This window comes from Antedon mediterranea, chromosome 4, assembly GCF_964355755.1.
Source record: "Antedon mediterranea chromosome 4, ecAntMedi1.1, whole genome shotgun sequence".
Taxonomy (NCBI): Eukaryota; Metazoa; Echinodermata; class Crinoidea; order Comatulida; family Antedonidae; genus Antedon; species Antedon mediterranea.
The window spans coordinates 27,425,692-27,437,997 of record NC_092673.1 but is presented as its reverse complement, the minus strand read 5'-3'; the positions used below and the strand labels follow the sequence as shown (position 1 = coordinate 27,437,997).

Below are 12,306 nucleotides of genomic sequence, written 5' to 3'. Positions count from 1 at the left end.
TTGTTTAACTGCATGTCACTTTATTTAAAGTTCTCGGAACAGTTCGCTGCTCTTGCATATTTTGACGTCCTGTGTTAGAATAAAATAAACAATTCGATCATAAGCTTTGAATTCAGAAGTAAATTCCATTTTCGTGATTATTGCTGTATTACTAAACTTAGAAAACGTAAATATTATTATCAAATTACGAATGCCAGAGCAGTATGTATATTTTTATTACAACTAAAAAAATATTGAAAGTAGCAAAGTGTCCATATCTATACAAATCTAAACGAAATCAATAAGATATATTTATATGTATACAAATAAATGACATTGATTGAATTTATATTACTGGTGTACATATCTGTGAGTAAAACAAGAAGTCATAATACTCTAGCCTAGTGACTTTATGTCGTGACAGAATAGGTTATCTGGGTTTTATCACACCATTAAAAACGAAACAATTTGTACTTTTGTAACCGACTGATCGTCGTCAATATAATGGTGATAAATAAACAGTTACGATTTTGCTAGGCCTAAACAATGTTCAGTATGCCCATGTTAAATAGTCACGTCCTCGTGGATCATGAGCGCCCTGGGAAACGGTCTCCAGGCCGCCTACTCTGTAAAAAGATTCATGTTTCAGCAGAACTATTTGTGCAAAATGTCATCCCATGTATTTTAAAGGTGGTGGTCGTTGTAGCAGGAATTTATGGGTAATAAAATGAGATTGGAACAAACTTATTACTCCTGTTTATGCACTTTTATATTCCAATACATGCTTGTTCATGATTTACTAGGAATTCTGTGTTATAAAAAGAGCAATTGACGGGCTTCGAACTTAAGTCTTGTTTACCTGCTTTGTGGACGAGTCATTTTTGGTTCAGTTTTTCATGTTGTAACACCTAGGCCTAATTGCGATTGTTTTTTCTTTGTCTGCGCTTGACTGAAAGTTCTAACAAAGTTAGAGGTTAAAGTTTTGTCGCAAAGAAGAATCACTCATTTACAGAAATGTTCAAAATCTCGTCTTAACTACCGTCACTCCGTGAAATTACTTTCCCGACTTTCTACATAAAACGGTGTTTTAACTTACAATAACAACATTCACTGTTATTTAACCAGTTAGGTGAGGTACCCGTGTACGGTAACTACAAGAAGCTACACTTGTATCCTATTAGTGTAAAGGGCACACTGGGACATTTTATAATAACACGGAGCATGCTTCAATTGATGATGTCCCCCATTTGGGACTAGAGTCTTCAGTACACACTCTAATGATGTGTGCATTATTTTTATTATGTAATTATAATAGACAATGTAGAGCGAAGTGTGATTCCGATATTTTTATCTCTAGCTTTGATATTATTGCAATGGTTTAATGAGCTATAGGCCTAATAACAATATACATTTTTAGTAGGTCTGTTTACCGTATTTTAAATGTATCTAGTATTTTTTCATTCTTGTTCGGTCGATTATAAACAGTCAAATGTTAGCAACCCTAAGCGATTATTCAATACAACGGCGATATTAGCGCATCTCAAACTATGCGATGTAATTGAGTTTGAGTTAAAAACGTCTCAACGAATTTTGTTGTTGATATAGTCTAACTGGCCTTTAACTTGCGTAGTCCTCTCATGTCTGTTACAGCCGGGTTAGGGCGACAGCCAGTTCTAGGCCTGGCGCATATCGCAGTCTTGATTTAGTAACCTGCCAGTCATACATCGCCCTCCCATACTGATCTCCATTGCTATTAATTACAAATTATAACAGTAATCGCTGACTCGCTTTCCTAAGTACCGCAGAATTTATTGGCTCTGTATGCCTGCTGCGGAACCGCTGAAAGCATGGAGAGTCGCTTGAGCATCTAGGCCTAGGGAGGAAATTGAGAAACCTACATGACTCCGAGGCAGCTCTGTGTGCTTCTCGTACGTGCTTCTACTAGGCCTAGATGAAATTCAATTCACACGTGGGAAATATGAAAACTTATTGCTAAGCCCGGTAGGCACTTCTCAAACGATCAATTGCATAGATAAAGAAGAGCAACCATTGGTATGTCGGTTGTCAAAAATGATGTAAAACAGACGACAAAATTTCGACAACGAAAAAACAATAACAGAAAGTTTGAATTGAGATTGAACGGAGATTTTGTGAATAGTTAATAGGAATTTGAAAAAATGTGCATACTGTTGACAAATGCATTTTACGCATCGTCAAACACTTCAACCATAAACAACTTTCGGCCAATCACGGACGGTAATTCGTTGAACGTTACTAACAAAGTTATAGATCTATTTATTTAGTTATAGTTTTTGTCTCAAAACTCTACAGGGATCACTAATACACGGAAAAGTATCAGACGTTACACATTAATTTACTTAATATGGTTATACCATTTATAATTTAGCTAGAGGACAGACGACGTACAACAAAAAAAGATCACGTTTGTCGCCACCAACATAGACTTCAACTGCTAGATAAATATTTAGAAGTTATTTCCATTTGAACTATATGCGGCATTTATGATATTGATGATTATGAATATGTATTTTAGCGTTACAATCAATGTTAGTGGTAGCTGGCTGCCGTAAAATGGCTTTACCATGATATCGAGTGAGTCGAAAGCACATTCAAAAGACAATCATTAGAGTCACGCATAGTTCAATCACAACGTGTATATAGACACGGTAACATAACCACTGTAGCGTAGTTAACTTCATTTCTAATTTGTAAAACATGTAACATTTGACTGTCGGTCCAACTGGGAGTTGGCATAAAACGACGGGTTCCTCCAAAGGGCCTAGACTTTAGAACGTGTGTCTCTTGCTCAAATGGCCCAGAAAATTGTTTACAAACGGATATAAATCAATAGAAACAATAACAATTAACGTATCCCAAAGAGAATACAGATCTTCCATCAGGTATGATATCTAGTGTGCAGCATAATAGGATTGTTATAATACTGTAATATGTTTGTTTAAAAACCACATTTAATTTAAAGAGGTTAGACTTAAAGAACGATATTAAGTTTACATTTTGACCTGTGTTGTTAAAGACGGGAAATATGCCATCATAAAACCACTATATGATAGGGAAAGGAGTAGGTGAATTAATTGTGGACAGTGTTTTTGGGTGATTAGGTAATAAAATAAATTTAGAAATTGTTCCTTTAGGTGTGATTTAGAGGTTTATAGCTGCAGTGAAGTCACGTTTAGCTACTCTATAAAATGATCATAATTTTCGCCGGTCTTTTTTATGCGTCTTGTTGTTGGGTCAGTTCCCGAGTCGTTTAGTAGATGTGCCATATATAAAAATTCTTTTTCTCAAGTTTCCCAGTAAAATACAATACCGTGACAGACAGATAAAACATGGCCCCTCAAGGAAGAAATCGCACCATAGAGCATCTTTGAGGTCAACTCACGCAAACAATCGAAAATACACAGATAATGGCAACAGTCGCAGTGCCAATTGATATGACGGAGAGGGAGGGATTCTGGGGCTAGCGGCTAGGCCCGAAAGTTTGTTGGAAACTCAAGCTGTCATGAACGGTGAGTGGCGGCTCGGATGGCAAAGGCACTCGGTCGGATCTCATCTGAAAACACGATTCATCATTGTGGGAAAGAAATTTAAAGCATGCCTCATAACATTTTGTTTCTCCTGGCAACAGAGATTTAGAACTATGGCAAAGAATATAATAAACAAACATTATTTACTGTACACTTCATTCTAAGAATTTTGCTTCAGTTAAAAAAAAAGATAGAATGAAGGCTAGTAGTGGTCAAGTGTCAGATTTATCAAACGTCTTTGGTATTAAAAAAGCTTTGCTTTTAAGTCAATGATTTTGCTTAAGTTAAGTCGGTATTCCAAATAACCTTAGCAAATATTAGTTAGAAATTTGATTTGATTTCCATTTTATTTCTGTAGGCTTATTTTCTTGATCATTTAGAAATGAACTCGTCAAAATAAGCGCTGAGAAGTGCGCGTATGTGAACAGACTACTGAACTAATAGCCCGACTGACAAAGTTGGTTTCGTTAAAACTGATTTTACTTCTGTAAGGTAGTGAGCCTCTGGCGGCCGGTAGTCCATGTTTTCTTATTTGTATTGATATCTATTTGTCTAAACTTAACTAAGTTGTGATATTCAATTCGGAATGTTTTTATTTATTTCGCCGGTAGGTGTCTAATATTTACCCTTTCACAAGGCTAGACCTGAAATATAAGAAATGAATGACAATTGGGACAACAAGGATAAACTGGCAACGAATCAACGACTATTTTGACTTTATATGCAAAAGCACAATATTTGCCTGTGTTTCATTACAACTCTATAGGCGCACAAGGTTACATAAATACCCTATGTAAAATATACCTCAATAGTATAAAAGCATACCTATCACTATCATTTTTGCTTCATTGATTGCAGAAGATAGACAAGTCACTAATTCAATCTGAAAGTAGCTGTTTGCTTGGCCTTCCCTTTTTTTAGAAAATAATTTTTTTAGAGATTTACACTTTATAAATTATAAATATCAGTTTAATTAACTTGTTTATACTGTAGTTCTAACATTGTCAATAGGACCAACTTTGTATCGAATTCTTGAATATTTTAGGAGGTTTTTCCGAAACATAACCGGTTGTGATTTCAAGCTTTTGAATGTATTTCTAGAAATTATTGCCGTGTTTGATGCTATGTGTTTGTTGTTAGAGTCAAGTGTTGATGTACCCGAAGTATTTTGGTTGTAAATTTATCATTTGAGAATCATTTTGTTCAAACTACTAGTTAGATTTCAAGAATGCAGAAAGTCAAATAGATCAAACTGTCTTCCTGTCGATCTGCTTAACATGATTGAGTTTGTGCGCTGATGGATTTTCATAGTATTGAATAAATAAACTTTAGTTTGTTACAACATGGACCACTTCATAAACTCAACAAAATCAATTCGCTCGAGCGTCAATCAGTCTCGTAAGTCCTGACCTTGATCTTGTAAAGATCCCACGTGATTTGATACAACCAATCACCGAGCGTTGAACGTTTCCATATTTGGGCAGATTGAAAGTTATGGTACGCCGGCAACTTTGGATTTACAAAGTGAACTTTTGATATATTTATATTGCTGATATTGCTACATTCAGTTTTAAAAGTTGAATAAAGGGAATCAATTGACTGGAATCGCATGGAAATACAAATAAATAACCACAATTGTAAAGATTCGAACCGGAAATCGTGTAGCCCTGTTCCGAAGTTTGGGTTGGTGTAGACATCATCACAGCGCCAAGTGCATTCATAAGTCCTACGTTATTCAAATACTCAACATGGCGCCATATCCGAACGTGTTATACTCTTTCAATTATGTTATATAACAAATTGAAATTAGTTTTTCACGAATACAAATGTCGTCAAAATAAATTCAGATAATAGATTTTTGTTTTCGTTCCAAATGACTGCCAAGTGAGTTGGGGTTTGTGGAAAGATTCAGCGACCGAGCGGCAACCGTTTTGAAGTTTAATCAAGTGATTCATATTATGTTTATAATATACTCACTCATATCACCGTACTGTAACGGATTCAGAATTAGAGTTTTCGGCACGATCAAATGCATTTACATTACGGTACTTTCGTTTAGTGGATTTCACATATCTTCATATCACCACAAAATGGGTGACAAATATTTATACACAGTGTGTAAAAACGTCTGTCATTGTCATTTTTTAATCGAATAGGCCGTCGTCCTTCCTGAGAGCAGTTTACTTTCGCCGAACTAAAAACCTAATATGCGCAGCGCAGGCAATTGACCAATCACAAGCGATGGACTATTCAAACTGTCGCTTGTGATTGGTCACCAAAGCTCCACGATTTTAGTGCGTTTTCTATTTACAGTTTAAATTTTCTTAAATGTTATTGAAATTAAATTTAGACTAAATAACGCCATGAGGGTTAGGCCTGACCTTCACACACCCACCTTAACGAATCACACACCTGACGAAACATTACAACCTAGTTGAAACGAACAACATCTCACTAAACCAAGACCTCTGACTGGGCCTAAAGAATTAATTTACTCTGATAAACTCAAAAGGGTGCAGGGCGAGGACACTTCCTATATGAAACAGCAACCTGTAGCAATTAAAAACAAAATTGGGTTAACAGTTGGAAGTCCAAGTGGCAACGTGACAGATTTGCATCGGCACGCGCTCGTTGTCGTGGAAATTACGCGTGCTGTGTCCACACACATACAAATAGATTCATATACCTAGATCGGTCCAATTCAAAGTTAATTAGCACATTGTTGATGAAGTATACAAAAATGTGATACATTGATCATATCTTAACAAGGTGTCAAAAGTAGGTTAAATTATCGTATCATACGAAGGCACGTAACGTGGGAAGGTGTTCTGAATGTTGTTAGGTGATAACATCTCTAGACAGTAGGCCCTCTCTAATTTACAAAAGTGTGCCACAGGGAAAATGTATTTTAAATAATGCTTAATTTTTAGCCCACCGCAATTTCGTTGTCAACTCAAATATAATTTATTCTTGCGTTGAAATGTGGATGTTATGCGTACCAGAGAGGAGCGAGTGATGCTTAATCTTCCCTAGTAGTAGGTAGGCCTAAATAATATGTAGTACTTCTCCGTAGCTATACTTTACAGTGTGTGAGGCTTCTCGGGCCGACAATCAATTAGCCCTGATGAGGGAATACTGTTTTCTAAAAGCTGTTACGACTATTTTACTTTACTATTTTAATTTAGCTTTTGCTTTAATATTTGTATCTGTATATTCACTCAGCCACTGATATCCACAGCATTGCCATTTTCCCCACTAATTTGCATCTGAATTTATATAATTCATTTGAATTTACACATACAATATTTGTGGATTATCCCGTTGTACCTGTAACGGGTGACATACGTCATCACGCTAGGCCATGTTGTAGCAATCAAGTTGACAAGGATAGCCACACTTTAGGTGACAGATAGACCTTGATTAGCGCGCTGACAGACAGCAAGAATCAAGGCTTGACGACGATAACTCGTGTTGATTTAGCTTCACATAAACAATACCCTAGTAACTAAAACCATCATCCACTCATTCTCCCGATTTCTGTAAACTATGGTACGCAATTTATGTCAGAAATACTGATGTGGTGTATGTTTTTACCAAAGGTAGTGTAGTACTACTACACTATCTTTGTTTTTACTGAAACAATTATTCGGATGTTTTGACACATTGCGCGTTGCATATCTTGTAGCACTTTAGGTTACGGTATTTAAAATCCTCGAGTGATTTATGTGTTTGAACGTTTGAGCTTTCAGTTCAAGAAATGACCATTCGCGTTTACCGTTTGGGTTCACCTTTATATAAAAAAGGTTACCTATATTTCTATCAATGTATTCGTTAAAATCAACCTTGTTTTTTTGTCTTGATAACCCGAAAAAGAAGTACTATTTTTTTTCTCTAGAGTACTTAACGGTATGTGACAAGGTCAACGCTGAAAGGTTTGCTATGACTGAAAGATGTGCTTAATGTGTCGGTTTAAACACGTTGAAAACGTCCGAGGTTCGGTTCAGATCTATCTATGAATCAAGACAGGTGGTTTGGTATTGAGAGTGCGTATGTACATATGGTACGCAAGGACGTAAGCGCAACGCAAGCGTGTTGACCAATGACAAGCGAGAGTTCAAATAATCCTTCGCTTATCAAATATTAAATCGGCTATCCATACGCAAGGCCATCGTGGAAAAAAGAAGATAAATGCGTAAGAGAATCAACAAACATTACGTCATCGTTTATTATGCGGAGCGTTGTGTTTAAAGAAACACAATTAGTCCGTTGAAAAGATGGCTAAACTTGACTCCATTGACTAAAAACCGGTTAGAGTTCTTTGAAGGCCAGTAAACGCGCAAATTGGAAACATTTCGTTTTGTACCATTTAATTGTATTAAAAACATTTCATTCACCCGTTTCGGCTGTATTCCGTGCGCGAGTTATACGGTCTTTGTCAGGCCTGTTTGAAACAGCACCCCGGGGAAAAAAACCGAAAACAGACCCTCCCCGAGGAAAAAAAACCCACAATGTTCACTTTTTACATGGATCTACGATATCATCTTCTTGTGTCAAATTTCGGTCATTCGGTTTCTGTCAGATCAATAAAAATCTCCGACAAGTTATGGCTGTAAATTTGACATCTAACAACGGCATTAACAAATCGATCTTCGTTTCTACTTGGCCTACAAGTTCACAAATCATAATGTTTTAAGTGTTATTTTACAAACGGGACAGAAATAAACAAACAGCAAATCGTGGGCTCCATTGAAAAAAAAAATAAAATGCTTTTATGCATTAAAACTTTGGCAGTTTTACTAGTTGTATATATTGCATTTCTAAACAATAGTTAACAATAACAAGCTACTTTTGACTCATTTTTCGAAATGATTTCCGCTGTTGGAATGTTCTTTGATGTCGAATTGGAACGTGAAGGTACGAGATGTCATACCACTGTGCACTGACAACGTCATCATACATACACATTTTGTTTGTATCTCAAATTAGGGGCTGCGTCTAGTCTGCTAGACGGCGATTTGCAAATTTGAATTTAAAAAAATACATTTGAATATGGTGTGTAATACACTCCAGCTAAGGGAAAAATAGCCCGCTGATGAACTTTATGTCCGTTATGGAAAGTGGTGACTTAAGTCTACTAATAGAATACAGAATTATTACTTTTCAGTACAGGCCTAACTACCGTACCACCAGTAGGCTTATTTAGTTTGAAGATGAGCAGTCTCATACTGTCAGACTGACCTAGATTGTTGTCTTTCTTTCTGACTGTTGCAGTTATTGAAGAACTAACTCGGCCGTTTTTCCTAAGGAGACGAAACTTAAATTACAGCATCTGCTAATGTCAACTACATAATAGTCTAATGTTTCATCTTTCAGCTGCGAATCAGCCGATTATTTTCTCAGTAAACAGAGCCCCCACGTGAAAGCTTCACCTCTGCCTTTCACTTCATAGTATTACCGTACTGTTACATTTTACTAAAATGTCTATACAGAAATAAACATATTTTTAACTAAATTGATGGAAAATTTAATATGCATTAATGTGAAACCGTTGCTTTAATTATTTTGGAGCGTTCTGAACTTGATATCGTGCGCTGGACATTTCTTTAGGCCTACTAATGTTTTGAGATCAAAGTTTGTAAGTTTACTGTAAATTACTGCAGTATGCCATAACAAGTATTATATACTTCATGCTGAGACCTAACATTATTCGGTGATGCGTAAAATGAAATAAGTAATTGTCAGCTTCGAGCGCAATCGCGCCAAAGTCACAGTAACGGTAGACAATCATTCTAACTATGTGAACTTTTCTGTATACCAAAAATAATGTACAATATACTTATATATCTAAATTCGATTGATTTAGTAGTAAAATTGGTGAAAGTTCATATTCAAGTAATTTGTTGCTTTTAAATGCAATAATAAATTCTCAAAAAAATATTTGAATTCGAAAACGAATGAGATATGACAACAACTATTTATAAAGAATGGTGTTTAGTAACGTAACAACTCATAGCATGGTTATTATAGCCTAAAGTATGGAACGCCGTTTACGCAACATTTCGATGATATGAATTTTATGACGCGATATGTGAATGAAATGCATCGATATGAATTGAATGGCGTGATATATGAATGAAATGTTTTGAATTGAATGCTTTGAATTGAATGTTTTGAATGAAATGTTTTGAATGAAATGTTTTGAATTGAATGTTTTAAATTAAATGTTTTGAATGAAATGTTTTGAATGAAATGTTTTGAATGAAATGTTTGAATTGAATTGAAAAGTCAAACTATTGGCGGCGTATGTCATTCCCGCTCGCGATTTTTTTTCAACCTCTTAATAGGCCTAAGCATGGGTACCCTCATCTCCTTTCAACGCTGTCATCAATATGAATCCTTTACAGAGACTCCCTAACAGACCTGAAACATTGGAATACATATTTCCGAACCCAGGTCTGTTAGGATTCTCTGTAAAGGCAGCGTGGAAGAAAGGAGATGAGGGTACCCAGGCTTAGGCCTAAGAGGTTGAGAAAATAATCGCGAGCGAGAATGACATACGCCACCAATAGTTTGACTTTTCAATTCAATTCAAACATTTCATTCAAAACATTTCATTCAAAACATTTCATTCAAAACATTTCATTCAAAACATTTCATTCAAAACATTTCATTCAAAACATTTCATTCAAAACATTTCATTCAAAACATTTCATTCAAAATATTCAATTCAAAGCATTCAATTCAAAACATTTCATTCATATATCGCACCATTTAATTCATATCGATGCATTTCATTCACATATCGCGTCATAAAATTCATATCATCGAAATGTTGCGTAAACGGCGTTCCATACTAAAGTGTATTATTTGGTTCACAATACACTTTCGAAAGTCAATCTCCTTTGGGAAAAACTAACAGTGTGGTCTATATTGAGGCAATCGTTTGAAATAAGAATTATGATGCCATAAATGTAGTATTAGTAATGACAGTGAACTATTTGCAGGACGGCGGGTGAAAAACTTCAGCACGGATGAATAGTTATGATAAATAAGATGACGATAAAAGACAAGTTATAGGCTTAAGCGAACTTTTTGAAGTTATAAGGATACATTTTGTGAAAAGTGTTTTAAACCCTCTCTATCCGTATTATTCAATCTGTATGTTTAGTATCTTTAGACGAAATAACACGTTTAGTTTTCTGTAGGCCAACGTTTCTAAATATGGTTTGTCGCGCGAAGAACGTCATTGCACAATGCATGATGGGATCGGTTTAGGAGCAAACGTCACGACGCGTAACAAACAACAAATCACGTGCTTAGGCGTCGTGACGTTTGCTCTCAAATCCTTCACACTATGCGCTTTATAGTTTGAATGAATCTTGATGCACATACCAGAAGATAAAAAACCTTTAAATGCAATATAACTGAAACTAAAATGCCCCACTTTTAGTTAATTGAAAGTGCGCAATTAATTCTTGACAAAAGTTTATTCTTTATGCCAAATGTTCCGTAGCAAAATAGTATATACAATTCCAGGGGTCTTCAATCATGATGTTTTAGGTTGTTCCGCGTTTCGTGATGATATTACGAATAAATCAATGTAAATGCGTCATTTCTATTCCGTCATCATGAGGAAGTACATGACGTGACCTCCTCAAAACTCTGTCGTCGTCGTCGACAATAGACACTGATCTTATTATATAATGATATAGCTTACTACCTGCACGCAATGGATTGTGGGATATAGTGACCGAACGTCGGCAAAGTGAGCGAACGTACGTGGATACATAACGTACAATATGCGTGTGAACCAGAGAGGTATAATAAGCCGGCTATACAAAAGCTTTGATGTGAACACACATTTTGGTTCCTCGTTGGTGGAACGCGCGTTGGGTCTTTGCTAATTCAGATATAATATACCTAATAACATTTCTGTTTCTTAAATTTTAATACGAAGGTAGCCGGGCTATGTTCCACGGGATCCCAATGTTAAAATACAAAATACGAGGTGGGATAAATAAAGAAAAATTGACTGACGACACCAGGAATCATTTCACATAACCCATTTAACGAAAGTAAGCCTAAATTTCACGCCACTTAAATTTATAGCTTTGGATAAATAAAGCTCTGCGCGTGTAAAACAATTTGTTTATTTAAAAAGTTTGACGTCGATTCCTCGGTGAATTAGGGGTGCATTATTCAAAATTGTAAGGTCATGTCAGACCACTTGACCTACGCTTGGTGAGTGGAGAGTGTGACAGAAAAGACCCGCAGAGTTCGTGTACGTTTTGCCGCCGCGAAGCTCGTCATGTTGGAAGATTAACGATTTACGATAGATATGTAAATGGTTGAGGGTCACGCAACAATCTCGTTTAAACTGAATGAAGGATGAGGAGCATAACCACCACTACCAATAAAGCACTTTGAGCTTTTATATGTTTTCAGTCATTAAAATGATTTGCGTTTATTCCCAAAACATTCTTTCTTTTGATGAATATAAACTCACAGGCAAAGGCAACAAAGCCTGCACTATAGAGTGTATCTTCCGGTAGCATTTTAAAATCTTCATTTGAAGAATAGATAGGCCTAAAGCTTTGTCTACACTATCAAACTTTTTGTGACAAAAAAATGTGACGTGCCCATATATGGACATGATGATGTCATATCACTACCATTTTTTGCATATCACTGCCATATTTAGGCACATCACACTTTTTTTGATAGTGTAGATCAAGAAGTGAGCCTTCCGGAGAAAAATTGT

The 12,306-nt window shown here is 35.9% G+C and overlaps 1 protein-coding gene across 1 annotated transcript in view; it reads right to left on the bottom strand.

The window, feature by feature from the left end:
- The window catches only part of LOC140047095 (LIM/homeobox protein Lhx9-like), a 32,343-nt gene that overhangs the window by 2,328 nt on the left and 17,709 nt on the right, over nt 1–12,306 (bottom strand). The window lies entirely within an intron of this gene.